Raw genomic sequence first — 17,270 nt, forward strand, 5'->3', positions numbered from 1 at the left:
GTGTTTTTAACATAGCATGCTTAGTTTTATTTTGCTTTAACTTTGGTCTCCTTGGTTTGAAATATTTGGTTTGGTAATCAGAACAATTTTTAGACTAATTTTTCCTGTAATTAAAAATAACGTTAATTAATGGATTATCTTAATGGTCAATTAATATTTCTGTAAAGGTAGCGTACATGTATCATATTGCTGTCTTCCAATGTGAGGAAAAACAAACTTTGCATATAGCTCTGAATCAGATATTAATTTGTTACATCATGCTTGCTAAACTCTGGATGAAAAGAAATAATGTCCTTTAGTCTTATCACAATGTAGGAGATAAATAAAATTTACATTCCCTTCATAGTTAAATTTTTAAAAGATGTACAACTTCCTGTTAAGGGTCACATAATTGAGGTATTCCTGAAATTAAACAGTTAGATGCAATAACATTTGTTCAAAGTTGAGAAAGAAATGGCAAAGTGCCACATTCTTAAGATCATGTAATTGAGTGAAATCTGGAATTTAATACCTCAGCAGATGACAAGTTCAAGGATGACCCTGCTTTACAAAAGCCCAGTTGGAACGCATAAAGCCATCTGATTTTCAGTTTTCATGTGAAACATTTTAGAGCAGCAGGATTAATGAATGTATGAGAATGTGTCCTTGGATTAGAATGCATTCCTTTAGAATGAGAATAAGAAATATGAGAAATATTAAAAAGAAAACAAATGCAGCATTGTTAATTTCTTGCTATGTGACTGAAACACTTGTAACTAAGTGTCTATAATATGACTTCAGTAGTGGCTCATTTTCTCACAATGCACCTGCATGTCTTGGAAACAGTTGTAAACAGTACATGATTCTGCTAAGAGACAGAGCCCATAAACTACTTCAGTCTTCTATAAGTGCTGGTAGATTCCTCTTCTGGAACTAACAAGATAATAAATATAAGTCTTCTCACATTTCTAGTTTAGACCTCAACTTTTTCTATCTAAGAACAGACCTTTGTAAGGAGATGAAAAATAACATTTCAAGGCATGTGAGATGGTCATGAAAACCCATATTTGGTGACGAAAACAAACTGGAACTCCAGTTTAAATGAACACTAGCATCACAGCTGCTACATACATCTTTATCTCCATCTTACGTTCCATAGCTTAGTTGCTATATGAATAACTGATGAACACAGGGACTAGCAAAAAAAAAAAAAAATTCTCTGCTCTATTTACACAAAGAAAAAAGAATTAAAAATGCAATACATGGCAAAGCTGTCTGAATTGTGAACTTAATTTAAGTTCACAGTTCTGTTCAAAGTGTCCCAGCTGTTACATTAGATAATTCCTTGGCCAAAGATCACTCTGTTAATAAGAATGAAAATGTTCACACTCTCTAATGACAAAGCATAACTACTGAAGAAAGAGAATTATTGCAAACATTCAAGATGCCCACAAAACTAACTTTTTCCCATTACTATATCTGCATCCTGAGCCAGAAAACAAGCCATCAACATCCTGTTGGGTTTGGTATTTCAGCAGTTTATGAGCATCTGCAGGAGCAGCACAAAACTTATGCTGAGTCTTTCAGTAGAAAATAGTGGCTTTTTAAAGAGTTAAGGACTGGACAGTACTTTTGTTTAAAACTAGCAGGATATATTTATTATCTCTTGTGATTGTCATGGGTTTGATCATTCTGGAATTTTCCCTTTAAAGCAAAGTTCAGTTTAGTAAAACATTATATTAAATATCCTAGCTCTCAAAATCCAGCTCTCTGGAAAGACACTAAAAACACCTACATAGTGGAAAGAGCAGGAGGAGTTATGGCATCATTGGCGGTCCATGACAAAAACACAGGTGGGTGTGTTGATAAACAAGTTCAAGCTGCAGCTGCTGCTGGTTCTGATGGGAAAAATGCTGTTCTAGGGATTAGGAATATATTGTAATCATGCCAGCCAAAACATGCATGACAGTTGAAAAGGAAGAGAGCGGCTATATAAATGACCATGTTATCATAAATGATTTCTTTTAAATTTGCAATAGAAACACCTTCTTTAAGCTTTTCTTACTTTATCTTCCTAATGATAATCTATTCAAAAGAACATGAAAAACAATTATATTTCATTGCAAAGTAGTTTTTACTAATTTACTAGAAAATGGTTTTAGCTCTGCTGGGATTTAATTCATGGAGTAACCTGAATTCCTGCTGAGTTGAAAACTTGTATCCTGTTTTCCATGAGACTTCTCAGGGAGTAAGGAGTACTCATCTTGAGAAAGAACATCAGAGCCTGGTCTGGGGTATTTAGAAATGAAACATGTACTCCTTATTCTTTTACCACTGAAGATATTTCATACCACATATGATATGCATGGCTGACATAGAGTAATACTATATCTACATTTTTCAAGAAGACAGAGAGTAGTTGATGTGTCCTTTTCCAGGGCAGATGTTTTCCAGATATGCTATTGTCACTCATTAAGATAGTAAGGAAGACTTGTATGAGTTATGATATGGTAAATACTATATATGCCAGCTCATCCATAAAATACTATGGATTTCTCAGATAATTCTCCCTCTGGCTTGCTTTAATCATTTCAATATGACTAGTTTCCCTATGAACTCAGAATAACTTCTACATGTATCAGTGGCATTATAAGCACTATAAGAGAAACTACTGACGGTAATTTTTGTTGTTTATTATTATTTATTTATTTATTGCATAAAATGTATTTGTTCTATCTTGTACCTCCACATGGAGGTACCTCCACACCTTCACCTGTGGCAGAGGAAATGGATAAAGCTGCAGTACTTTCAGAACCTGAATTGCATTAGCAGAGGGCCTGAAATGGTACAACTTAATCAAATTGCTTTATATGGTTTAAAATAGAGTGTTTTTCCATTTGCTGTTTTTGCCATAATCATGACTGTAGAGCCATCTTACTGTCTTCCTTATTATTATTAACTATTATTATTTTTTTTTTAAGTTACTTTGTTTTTGTATGGATTCTCATACCTGTTAGGCTGATGTAAATACGTTCCTACTCCATAGAAATATGAAATTGCTGCTCATTGTGGTGGCTCTGTGGTCCTGACCGAGGCAAAATTAAAATGTGAATGCTATTATGTTGTTTTTACTCTGAGACAGTGCATCGAGAACCTGGATGTAGCTGGAATGTATTTAACTATTTAACATCCTCCCCCCCCCCATCCCCTTTGTTTTTATTTTTATTTATTTTTTTTTTCCAGAGGGAAATTAAAGTACTCATCCTACATCAGGGCTGGAGCTAGCAAAGAAGCCACAAGCGCATCACAGAATCTCATGGATAAAAAAACATGCATTTATGTCCTGCAGCCCAAGTTGAGTGTATTTATTTTCATCAGACCTGGGGAGTTCACACTTGGGCCAATTTCAAGAGTGACTAAAGCCATTCTGCTTCAAATCCCACCCCTTCTGCAGGAGAGCAGCATGTGGCTATGACTCAAAAGCTGAATTACTAGCATTTCCCTGGAAAACTGTGAGTGGTGGCTACAGAAGAGCTCCTTGCCTCCTTCCTCCCTATCTCCTCCCTCCCTGTCTTCCCATAGGAGATAATGGGTTGCTCAGGTCACTGTCTGACTTGGCTCCCCTGGCTTGATTTTTCCCTCTTTTCTGAGCTGGCTTTTGTCCTGTTGAAAGGAAAACAGATCCTTTGTCTGGCAGGATTTACATCATTTTCTAGGCAAGGTTGGATTCAGCTTGAGCTTAGTTCATTAAAAAAAGGATGCTATTCAACTCTCCTGAAAATTAGATGTCTCTGTTGTAGTCATCTCTGCAGTCACCCACTACGTCCATGTAATCACCATCAGCAATTTGTAGAGTCAATGAAGAGAAGTAAGCCCTGTTAAAGTGTCACTCAGTTTGCCTGTTTTAGTCATCTGTTTTCAGGTGAAATTAAATGCAAGGCAAGGTGTATTATGCTTCAGAAAAGGCTGAAAACAAAATAATTTCCTATCTTCTTTCTAATTCAATGTTCCTTCCTTAAATTACTTCTGTTCTTCAAAAGTTCTCACTTTGCTTCTTCTTCCAATGATTTTTTCCTCTTCCTTTTATAATTCCTGGACTTATTCCTTCACCATCAGCCCTCCTAAAAATAAATAAATAAATAAATAAATAAATAAATAAATAAAAAACTCTCCTACTTTATAGCAAACATTCATATATTCATATATTTCTCTCCTACTTCCTCCACATCCCAGAGCTCTATTTCTTCACCAGGTCTTCAAACTGCATTTGTACACATTTACAGATGAGTTTAGCAACTCTGGTGGGCCTGGTACTTCTGCAGTATCATAGGTTAAAAAAATAAAATCTCCTCATCCGCATTTCTAAGATTATGCTATTTGTAATGACATGATGCACCCTTGTGACTTTGGTTACTTTCAGGAATTCCTCATCCACTGAAAACTGGGTCACTTGACTGCTGTGATGCACACTTTGATGTCCTTTCTCAAGCTAAAAATGAATGTTTTAGACAGGATCACGGTCTGCACATTAGCTAAAACATTTCTGCTGATCCATTTTAAAACACACCCTACTTTCCCAATATTGTCTGGCCTTTTCTGGATAGCTGTTCTTGGACAAAATTAAAGAAAAATAAATCTTTCAAATCTGATTAGCTTAGAGCCATTAAGCATTATTGATAAATATATTTGTGTTCACTTGCCAGCCATGTCTTTAAACTAACCAGGTAACTTAACTGGGACATAGGCTGCTTCTCTTTGTATTAAGGATATGGCTCTCTCCATGAGTAGCAACTGTGCTGCTCAGCTCCACACAGTTCCTAGAAAGTAGAGGTCTTAAGGCCCTGCTCCTTAAAACTTGAAGGGCATTGAAACATATGTTAATGTCTCTTTTTTCTTTCTTTCTTTTTCTTTCTTTCTTTCTTTCTTTCTTTCTTTCTTTCTTTCTTTCTTTCTTTCTTTCCTTCCTTCCTTCCTTCCTTCCTTCCTTCCTTCCTTCCTTCCTTCCTTCCTTCCTTCCTTCCTTCCTTCCTTCCTTCCTTCTTTCCTTCTTTCCTTCTTTTCTTTCTTTCTCTTTCTTTCTTTCTTTCTTTCTTTCTTTCTTTCTTTCTTTCTTTCTTTCTTTCTTTTTCTTTCTTTCTTTTTTCTTTCTTTCTCTCTCTCTCTCTCTCTTTCTTTCTTTCTTTTATTGTTATTTCAATCAGAGTGCAGGTCAGAAGAAATGATCAGCCCTTGTTTTCTTCTCCTCAACAGAAGCTTTTTGAATAGTTTACCCTGCAATGCATTACACAGTTGAGAATCATAAAATTTTATATATTTTTGTCCTCATATTGCACTCTTCTCTAGTACTAATACACTTTTTAGACAGTGTCATAGACAAAATACTGGGCTAGAGTGACTTATACCAGTTACTGGGTCTGACTGAGGATACTACTTGTACAGTCTGTCCATATGCAAGCGTTCAAGCAGTACCAGAGGAATAAAAATTTTAAAACAGCTGGTTGGAGTTGTTAGTGTAATATTCATGCCCCCTGGACAACTAGAGAACTTGCTTTTTGCAGCACTTGATGTTTTCCAGGAGACCACTAGATCTACTTGTGCTTAGGAACTTAGTTTATTTGACAAATCACACAAGATTTTTGTAAAAAAGCATTGCTGTAATTCATAGGGATTAAAATATTTCCTCTGTGTTACGGGACAGATGCATCTTCACACAAAATGTGTAAGGTAAGACTTCAAAATCTGCAGCAAAAATTTTCCTGAAAATTCTATTCACAAAATCTCTTTCCAATACAACAGATCAAAGTGAGGGTCCCAGACCAGATGGAGTCTGTGAAGCCTTCACAGAAGATAGTTTAATGGGGTCATCTTGTAGTGTATTGCGGGTGAATTTTGTTATGAGACGTTTCCCACCAGAGATCTGCATCCATGAATAAAATTCCGGAATTTCTGCTCTGACCTTTACTACACAGGAGCTGCAATAGTGAAACTTTCTTTACAACAACAAATGTTTAAACTATTCTGAGCTGTTCTAGTGTTAAAATGTATGTGTCTCATTTCCTAGGGTTGCTGGAATTAACATGTTATAATAATATATTTACATGTTCATTCAGAAGGAGTAAGAGAAACTTGACGAAGAGGAGTTTGATTTACAAAGAATCAACTGTAATTCATATTTTGAAGTCTGAAAATAATACCTGAAGCTTAATTGTCACAGTAGTCTTCCTTCTTCATCCTTCTTGCAATAACACACATCTGGCAGGCAGGTGTATGTTCTCAAAATCTGGGTTTTCCCAATATGTCTCAGATCAATCTTTCAGGATATTTAATCACTGTCAGTATAATCAGGCTCCATATCATCCTCAAAGCAAAATGCTATGGTTATTATCTGGTATTTAGTTTTTACATCAGCTTTGAAGAATGCTCAATATATTGAACGTAGGCAATGTCTCTTCTTGATGCCCGCAGCATCCATAATATATCCTCAGAGTAAACACTAGATGGTGGAAAAGTCAAGTTTAGAATAGGATTTATTAGAGATGTCCAAGCATATTAGTTTTTTTCTCTCTGCATTATTCAATTGTTTTCATTTATTTGGTAAATTAAACGGTAATAATAAATTTTAACTGTAAATTGACTTTTTAATCTTCTTATTTCTCCCACTACTACCTTCATGCATTTAACAATGTTAGGTACAATACAGAGTGTGGCTTTATTGCTGATTTTCATAATTTGGACACAACTTCTAGCATGTATGTAATGTTGGTAGATGCAAGTGGTCATATGAGGAATTGGTTGGTTGCACACGCGCACACACACACACACAAATCTGCCAAATTGTCTTCTGACACCGTTTAAATTTCTGGAGTTTCCATAGGACAAACTCAAAGTATGGTAAAAAATCAGGTCCATCATTATAAATCTAGAAAACAGTTGTGTTGATGTAGAAAATTAGATGTAGGGCTTACTGCCTGCTTTGTTATTATAGCTATTTCTGTGAGAGGCTGCTCAATATACATGAGAGTGTTTGTCCACACAAACATTGGATTCCCTCTTTGCCTGTGACTTCTGTGTAAACATCAAAAAAGTACACGTATAATTATTTGCCTGCATGAAGATCTATCGGTGAACTCAACAATTTAATTAAGTGGGTTTGTGTGGAAATCCCACACATATGGAGGCTCAGTGAAAAACACACACAGTTTGAAGTTTAATTGAGCTCATTAATACTCTTTAGCAAGTTCAGTGCTTCCAGCTGTTTACAGTACAAGGGCTCAAATTAACCAAAGAGCTAAACATCAACTAAACAATTCAAGTTTTACCAGAGAATGAAGTGTTATTGGAGTGAAAATGTCTTACTAGCAGAATCTGGAAGCAAACAGTACTACAGTGACATAGTCAGGCTTTGTACTGCACAATACTGGTGATAAAAATCGTGTCGTACCTATTTATACTACACCTCTAGTAATTTTGTTATTAATAAACACAAATTTCCCAAATAACAATTAATAAATTGTATTACCCTTGCAAGATGTGTTTATGCTTGGTCAATCTTTTATCATTATCTTGTTTCAGTTTCACAAATGGGAGCTACATTAGGAAAACTTTGAGATAAAGTTGCCTAAATTTTTCATCCTTTAAAAAAGGTATGTATATTTTTATTCCTCTATAGCAAAAGGATCTACTCTTTTCTTTTGCCAAGTTATTGCTCCATGAGCTGCTATTAGTCATTTTTTTCAACAGGTCCAGTTCTTGAGACTGTAACTCAGCTGAATCCTCTGACTGATAGGTCCTGGATCTATCTTAAACTTCTGCTTTTCATTGTCCCTTAAATTTTTGGTAAACCATACCATTCCCACTGTATTCCCACCTACTATGTCACATGCTCTGCAGCACTTTTGGACTCTCTCTCTCACTCTTTTTTTTTTTTTAATGTTTTTGCTATTTTAAGTCTTCTGATATACAGCTGATGAATTTTCTTAATATTTACACAAATAGAAAACAGTCTTGGCCATCTTCCATATATTTTTCCCATTGTGCTAAGTTAGTATCTACTTTTATGTCCTTTCCCATTTCTCCATAAAGGCAGCCTTGTTTTCTAGTTTCAGTATTATTCATTACACAGAAAGATCAGGCCCTTTAAGATGGCCTTTTCTGTAGTTAGAATTTCTGTCCTTGCATGAGACTAAGTATTACCAACTGGAAATACAGTCCAAACTGGTGTATTGATAAGTCCTGTGAATGCTTTGATGTTCCACTTTCTGAGATGTTATCATTGCACAGTAATTGGCCAGTAGCTGAATGTTGGTTTTGTAGGATTTTTTTTTCCTTAGTGTCATGTGCTTAAATAGATAAATTTACAAAAAGTCTTGAATGTTTTTCATGGATGTAAGAAAGGAAGGAAATGTAGTCTTGCTAGTTCTGTGCAACAAATTTCACTACACAAGCTGAATCATTTTCTTTTCTTCTTTTCTTTTCTTTTCTTTTCTTTTCTTTTCTTTTCTTTTCTTTTCTTTTCTTTTCTTTTCTTTTCTTTCTTTTCTTTTCTTTTCTTTTCTTTTCTTTTCTTTTCTTTTCTTTTCTTTTCTTTTCTTTTCTTTTCTTTTCTTTTCTTTTCTTTTCTTTTCTTTTCTTTTCTTTTCTTTTCTTCATTTTTTTTTTAGGGATTACACAAAATCAGGAGTGAAAGAAATGTATAGTTAAAATTCATTGTGTTTCAGTGTTCATCTGCATTTATCTGGGGTCACCATGATAATATAACAGGGACTCAGACATAAAAAAGAAACCTAAAGAGGTGGAGGAGGGACAGATGAGCTAGAGGAATATGGAGGCACTCTCTGAGTATGCAGGGATGGGGCTAAGAAAGCCAAAGCCCACCTGAAGTTGACTGAAGTTGGCAAAGGACATGAAGGACAACAAGAAAGGCTTCTATGGGTACATCAGAAGCCAAAGGAAGACCAGAGAAAATGTGGGCCAGCTGCTGAGTGGGGCAGAAGACCTGGGACAAAGACATGGAAAAGGCCAATGTATTCAGTGGTTTCTTCCCCTCAGTCTTTATTGGTAAGATAGGCCTTCAGGCATGCCAGGCCCCTGAGATCAGTGGAAGAGTCTAGAGAAAGGAAGACCTGCCCTACCTGGAGGAAATTCAGATTAAGGAACATCTAAACAGACTGGACATATGTAGTAAGTCCCTGAGACCTGATGAGATGTGCCTGTGCATGGTGAGGTATCCAGCTGACATCACAAGGACACATTTATCTTTGAAAAGTTGTTTTGACTGGGAGAGTTCGTGTGAACTCTAAGAATGCAAGTGTCACTCTAATATTGAGGAAGTCCAGGAAAGAGGATAAGGTGAACTACAGGTCAGTCAGCCTTATGTTGGTCTATGGAATGGTAATGGAGCAAATAATCCTGGAAACCATTTCCAAACTTATTAAGGACTAAAAGGTGATTCAGAGTAGTCAGCGTATATTTATGAAGGAGAAATCAAGCTTGACCAACCTGATAGCTTTCTACAATGAAGTGACTGGCTTGGTGGATGAGGAGGGAGCAGTAGATATCATTTATCTTGACTCTGGCAAGACTTCTGGCCCTGACATCCACATAGACAGAGCAATGAAATACCAGCTATATTAATGGACACTGAGGTGGACTGAAAAGTGGCTGAACTGCCACGTTAGAAGGACTGTAATTAGTGACACATACTCCAGCTGAGGCCAGTCACTGCTGGTGACCCTTCAGGGCTGATAGTGAGGCCACTCCTGCTTAATATCTTTGTAAATGACCTGGAGGGTAGGATGGAACACAACCTCTACGGAACTGGGAGGAGAGATTTATAAACCAGGGGGGTGTGCTGCCTTTCAAAGGTACGTACCTGGACAGGATGGAGAAATGGGCTGACGTGAACCTCATGAAGTTCATCAAAGGGACATGCAGATCCCTGCACCTGGGGAGTGTGTAGACCACAAGCGGCAGGGTCTCGGCAGCAGGAGGCTGCAGGGGTGGCTGGTGCAGGAGTGGGCCCTGTGCCAGTCACAACCAGTTTGAACCAGAGCACCCGGCGTGCACCAAGGCCTTCGGCAATCGGAGGATCCTGGGGGGCTCTCAGCAGGTGCATTTATGAAACCGGCAGCCACAATGGTGGGGTGGAAGTGAGCCATACATGCATGCACCCCTGAGGGTCTATGGCCAGAGTAAATAAATAAGTAACAGTATAAAGCAAGGTGGAGCAAACAAGAAAGTAAGCACTGAGTGTCAAACAGAAATTCTTGTGTGAATGATCCCAAAAAGCAGCAAACATAGAGAGAACACTGAGGCTAGGAAGGGGGAAGAAAGATGTTTACCTACATGTTTGTTTCTTTCATTCTCTATGTTTTCTTTTTATCAATACCAAATAAAAGATTAGAAGTTTGTGTTAATTAGCAAAAAGTTAAATTAAGAAAATATTCACCACAGTAAGACTGTTTTGCCAGAGGCAGGGATAATAGCCACATGTACGAGTACAGGCTGGGGGTCAACTGGATGGAAAACAGACCATCAGAAAAGGATCTGTGGCTCCTTGTGGACAAGGTGACCATGAACCAGCAATGCACTCTTGCAGCAAAGAAGGCCAAGCATCTGGGCTGCATTAGAAAAGTGTTGCCAGCAGGCTGGGGAAGGTGATCCTTCTCTTCTACTTAACACTGCTGAGACGTATCTAGAGTACTGGGACTAGGCCTGTGCACCCTGGTACGTGACATACTGGAGTGGGTCCAGCAGGGGGCAAGAAGATGATTAAGGAATTGAAGGGTCTTTCATACGAGGAGAGGGTGAGAGACCCAGGACTGTTCAGCCTGGAGAAAAGAAGGCTATTGAGGATCTTATCAATATGTACAATTACCTGTTTGGGGGAGTGGATAAAGACTGATCCAGACTCTTCTCAGTGGTGCCCAGCAGCAGGACAAGAGGCAACAGACACATAGTGAAACCCAGGAAATTCTACTTATATATAAGAAAATCTTTTTTACTGTAGGGGTAGTAAAATATAGGAACTGGTGGGCCAGAGAGGCTGTGGAGTCTCCATCCTTGGAGATATTCGAAACTTGACTGGATGTATCTGTGAGCAACTGGCTCCAGGTGTCCCTGCTCTGAGCGGGAGGTACTAGGCCAGCTGATCTAGAAGTATCTTCAGTGATTCTATGTATTTGTTATTCATTCACACCCATCACAATCCAGATATATATCAACTACCACAATAGAAGATACGGACAGATGAGTAATTTGTCAACACTATAAGATCTATTATAAAGCTACTATGGATGATTTTCTAGTAACAGCTGAAGGATCCTGTGTGAACAGACAGGAAATCCTCCCCAAACTGTCTGCCTGCTACAACTGCCAGACTTGATCACTGTCAGAAATAAAGAAGGAGAAAAGTCTTTTAGGTGTTTTCCTACAGTAGCACAGCTTGTCTGAAACAACTTTGGTCCAACACTCGCAGAGTGGGGCAGTCAGCAGCAGCCACTGTAACAGAAGCTACACTGCTCTTATCTCACTTAACTCCATTTTAAGAAAAGCAAGTAGAGAAAGTGCCGTGCAACAACTTGATGTCATAATAAGTAAGACTGAAGCAGTATCAGTCTATAAAGAATGGTGCATTGAAACAGTGTGCATTGTCTCCAAGCAGCACTTTCTAAGACACTGTTGAGTCAATTAGATATCAAAACTGACATCTGAAGCATGATCAGGTATATGAGGATGATTTGTTTGCTGAGAAAACAAATGCATCTGATTAAGAACTGGTTACTGCACACACTGAAAAATCTACCAGTTATCACAGAGGATAGATGAATCATTGCAAATCATACTGAAATTGTTTAAAGAACAGTGGTTAAGTGCCTTGTGCAGTTGCTCACATATCACAAAAGCAGTCAAGTAATAAATAAGCAAGACAAACCATGAGCTAAGAATTAAAAAGAGTTGTTATCCTGGTGTGCAAGTGACTTTGCAAAAATGTTCCTTCAAGATGGGAAAAAAAAATACTTCTTGATTACACCTGCACTAATCAAATAAAATACTTTGTACCAGCAACAAAGCACTGCCTCCTTTAAATTATTAATATATATTCTACTACACATAATTTTATCTCTAAGATAAGGTGTCTCTTGAAACCAATAAAAGAGACTTCCAAGGGAAAAAAAAAAAAAAAAGACTATATTTTTATTATATTAATGTTATGAATCATAGGATCATTGCATTTAAACTACATATCAGATTTTGTTGCTGTCTTTTGTCCCAGTGGAAACTACATATTCCTTCAGGAAAAGTTGTGTAACAGGTACATGCTGAATATCACTAACAGGTGTAGTCCTGACAGCAACATAAGACACAATAAACAACATAAGATATACTGAAATAAAAGGTCAGCATACAATCTGGCAGACACAAACTCTATTAGAAAATCATTGGCTTTATATTGATCTTTTCAAGAAACAGAGGCAATGACAGAGACAACAATGTCCTATCAGGGAACATGTTTTTGCTGATACTGTTCAATTAACCTTTACCACGATTAATTACTGCAACAGCTGTCAATCAGCTCAGTCACAGAACCTAAGTGTATCTCTTTCATCTTTATGATAAACACTTTATTGTAATTTGAAACACGATGTCATTTCCCTACCAACCATAACTGCTATCAGTCCCAATGACAATAATGCTGGATTTTGTGATTTTCTTTAGGTTACACATGAAAAAGACAAAATCTGAGGTAGGTCCTGAGGATGAAATGCTAAAAAAAAATCACAATTCTCAGCAGAAAATCAACAAAATAATTTTATAAATTATTTACATGCTGTTATTCAACAGCTGAATGTGCATGCTTATTGGCAATAACAGGACTTGCAAAGTTAGGTACTGCACTGAATAACTGCTAGTATTGTTTAAGCCACCATTATGGGTGAAATAAATCAATGAATACACATTCAGTTTGTGCATGTGCAAGACAGAGTGAGTGATCACAATGAAAGGAGAAAGCATAACAGATTGAAAACACAAGCCTGATGGAAATTACACAGATTTCTTGTCACCTTCTTTTTAAGGTACTATCTAAAAAGCAGTGGTGTCTGAATTATTGGGAATTTGAAATTCACTAATCAATTTTTTAGTGCAAGATTAGAAACAACTGCTGTTCCCACATATACACCTGTTGGCGTAGAATCCAGTTTGCTAACCTAGAGATACCTGACCATTGTAAAAGTATAGACACATGTGAACGTGGGGAAATACAACCCCAGGGACACCTATTGGACTCTTGAAAGTGTTAGGTAACATCAAGAACCTGGTCAAGACTGAAAATAATGATGATGATAATAATAATAATAATATATTTAAGTACTTGTCCAAATTGGAAATAGTAATAATAATTGTTTGGTAGCGGAGATGAAAATAGAAGAAAAAAAATGATGATACCAGACTGAGAAACTGTCTGCACCACTCTTAATAAACAGTCACACAAGAACATGGGAAGTGAGTGCGCTCCCAGATCTGCCTCATGTCTATAGGACTGCCAGGTGGACAGCCTGTAAATCTGAATGCAGAAGATGAAGATGGTCACACAAGCTGTCAAGCCTAGATATATGAGACACTTCAAATGCTTTTCCCAATTTTCTGTCCAAACAGACAATGGGATATTTAGAGAGGTTTCAGGATGCTCCTCAAAATATTCTTCCAAGCAGTTGGGACAAGCAATCCAGGATTCCTGGTGAAGCCAGGATGAGCCAAGGATTTATTTAACTGAGAAAAGAAAAACATGGCAGGCTTTGTACCTTTGGTTTGTCATTTTAATTCGGTGTTTTGTACTATTTCATTCTAATCTACTAAGATAAGATGTTGTGTGTTGAGAAGTGTTGTCTGTGTCATTGCAAACCTTTGTTCATGACAAAACGTTTTGAAAAATAAGTCTGCTGGGGTCCAAACCAGGTCATGAAATCACAATGACAAACAGAGGTGCATATGTCAAAGTGGCTTTAGAAAGCTTTCTTCTCAGCCAAGTTCAATGCACAGATATACTGCCAAAAAAGGAGATCCATCTCCACAAGGAAAGCTGCATCAATTTCAAAGACATTACTTACCCCAAGGATATATCAGAGTCCTGTATAAATGTAGCAACTTCTGCTTGGATTTCCTCAAGAGCTGCTTTGGGTGTCCATACTGGCTGGACCTAACATAGGAAATTGATTTCTGGCAAGCCATTTGTTTTAACCACAGCTATATGGCCAAGCCAAGTTAAATGTAAATTTTTCCGATCCAACAAATCATTTTTTAATTTTGAAATAACGGGAGGAATATTCATCTTATGAAACTGATGGAGGTGAGGAGAAATATTGACTTCTGAGTCCCTCATTTGTTTAGACCACACAAACGCAAATGTATTTTACAGCTGTTCAATCACAGCTTTCTGTATCTCATATTTCAGATTCAATATAATCAATTTCATAAAATTATATCTGGTGGAATGTATTAATTTCTTCCAGAACTTACATTGTAGACTTTAATCAATAGATCACAGAATCACAGAATCACAGAATTGAAGGGGTTGGAAGGGACCTCGCAAGATCATCGGGTCCAACCCCCCTGCCAAAGCAGGCTCCTTAGAGCAGGCTGCCAAGGTAGGCATCCAGACATGCCTTGAATATCTCCAGAGAGGGAGACTCCACAGCCTCCCTGGGCAGCCTGTTCCAGTGCTCCATCACCCTCACCATGAAGAAGATCTTTCGCATGCTGTTGCGGAACTTCCTGTGCTCTATCTTGTGGCCATTGCCCCTTGTCCTATCCCCACAAACCACTGAAAAGAGGTTGGCCAAATCCCTCTGTCTCCCACACCTCAGGTATTTATACACATTATTAAGATCCCCTCTCAGTCTTCTCCAGGCTGAACAGACCCAGGTCTCGCAGCCTTTCCTCATAGGGAAGATGCTTCAGGCCCCGTATCATCTTTTTGGCCCTCCATTGGACTCCTTCCAGGAGATCCCTGTCTTTTTTGTACTGGGGAGCCCAGAACTGGACACAGTACTCCAGGTGAGGCCTGACCAGGGTGGAGTAGAGGGGGAGGATCACCTCCCTTGACCTGCTGGCCACGCTGCTTTTAATGCACGCCAGGATCCCATTGGCCCTCTTAGCCACAAGGGCACACTACCAGCTCATGTTCAACCTGTGGTCCACTAGGACCCGCAGGTCCTTCTCTTCAGAGCTCCTCTCCAGCTGGTCGTCCCACAGCCTGTACTGATACATCCGGTTGTTCCTTCCCAGGTGCAGGACTCTACACTTGCTCTTATTAAACCTCATTTGGTTTATTCCTGCCCATCTCTCCAGCTGGTCCAGGTCTCGCTGAATGGCAGCACAACCTAGATAACTATTACTAGGACATCAACTACATCTAGGGCAGATCTATATAAGTGGTACTTATTTTGTGCTTTCAGTAAAGAAGTTGAACACCAAGAGAAAATGGGGAAAGTGGGTGGTCATAGAGTACAACACTGTTAAGGTACTTTTTATAGCTGAAGTTCCCTTAGGGGAGTATTCTTTTAATTTTTATCCCAGGAAGCAATGGAAATGTATTTATTCAAGTCACCTTTCACGTCTGGTCCATCTTTCAAGAAGATTTCATGATTTAATATTATTGCTTTTACTGTTTAATGATAGCATAAATCTTTTTTTTGCTTCCCCATTCCCCACACCCATAAATTATACACTATGCCTACATTTGTCCGTTCTTTGGTTGATCAGTTGGGTTGGATGGGAATTTTATTGAGTCTACGATGCCTGAGCAGATTTGTGAGGGTAAGTTCTTTATAAGAAAAGTGCACCCAGCAGAGATACAGGAATTAACTACAGAAAAAGGCAGCATTAGACATTCTCTTGTCCTTCAATATCTCCCTCTTCTTCCCCTCAAATATAATTTTTCTATTTTTCTATTAGTACCTCAGTACCAGAGATTTTTTGTTTCTGGTTTCATTTACTCTGGTAGTTGCTTCTTGTAAATGATCCTTATGAAAAAATATTGAAGAAATAAAAAGGTGAGAAATTAGCATCAGTTTGCTACACTGACTAGCATTCTGTAGTAGTGACTTCTGAAATCTCATCTCTCAATCTGAATGAGATCTGTGGACTTCTTTTCAGGACTCTATGAAAGATGACTACAAAAAGGAAGTTCAGCCATGTGTTGTCTCCAATGATTGTAGAGAAGGTTCCACAACTCTTCATTCCGCATTCACTCCTTTTCTCCTGAATTGCCATGGCAGTCTCCTAAATCTTTTTAAGAAATCTTTTCGTAGGACTGCAGAGGTCTGCAAATTTAACACTGTCACCCAAATGGCTTTTGCTCAAGAATTAGCAATTACTTCTGAAGACAAATTTTCCCCTTAGATCAACAAAAAATGTCCTGTAAACATCTTTGATGGAGATCTAACTGCAGTAAAGCAAGCTGTGAGAAGAACCTTTGTTTTCTGGCAGTTGTATTTTGGTTTGGTTTGGTTTGGTTTGGCATGGTTTGGTTTGGTTTGGTTTGGTTTGGTTTGGTTTGGTTTGGTTTGGTTTGGTTTGGTTTGGTTTGGTTTGGTTTGGTTTGGTTTGTTCAGTATGGTCTTCTTCCAGGTTTGGGAGCCAGTGGTTACCTTAAGTCACAGAATTATCTCTGATTCCAGCTCCAGAGCATCCAATAAAAGGGAGCAATGCAAAATCAGGGGGCTTCTTCTCAAAAAGTTGTGGTCAGGGACTTTTTTAGGTTTTGCAATACAAAGCCCTAGCTATTAAAAACCAGAAGACAGATGAAATAGATTATCTTTGCTCCTTCCTAAAAACAAAAATATTTTTTGACTTTAGCAAAGTCAAAAATATTTTTAGTTCATAGACAGAAAATAATTAGAAATAGATTTTTTCCTGCAAAACAGAAAAAATCCATATAAATGATCCTCTATCCACACTAAAGGACTTGGATCTCAGTGTGTGATCCATGAATTGCAAAGCATGGAAAGCTCAGACAGTGACAGAAAACTTACTCCTACCTGCAGGGACAGACATGTTGATGGCAACACTGTGTGAAGAGGCAGCCAAGCAGCCTGGGCCTCTCAGAGAGTGCTGTTGCTTGCCAAGCTCAAGGAATGGCTGAAGGTGTTCAGAATGAACTTAGAGCCAGAATGAAGAATAGTAACTACTTGCCTTGTTTCTAGATGAGTCTACAGGAGTATGTTTATTTCATTTATTCCAGCTTACTTTCGTATGAGAAATACAGATTTGAAAGAAAGCAGTTGGAATAT

This window comes from Anser anser (assembly GCF_964211835.1).
Source record: "Anser anser genome assembly, chromosome: 2".
Classification (NCBI taxonomy): domain Eukaryota; kingdom Metazoa; phylum Chordata; class Aves; order Anseriformes; family Anatidae; genus Anser; species Anser anser.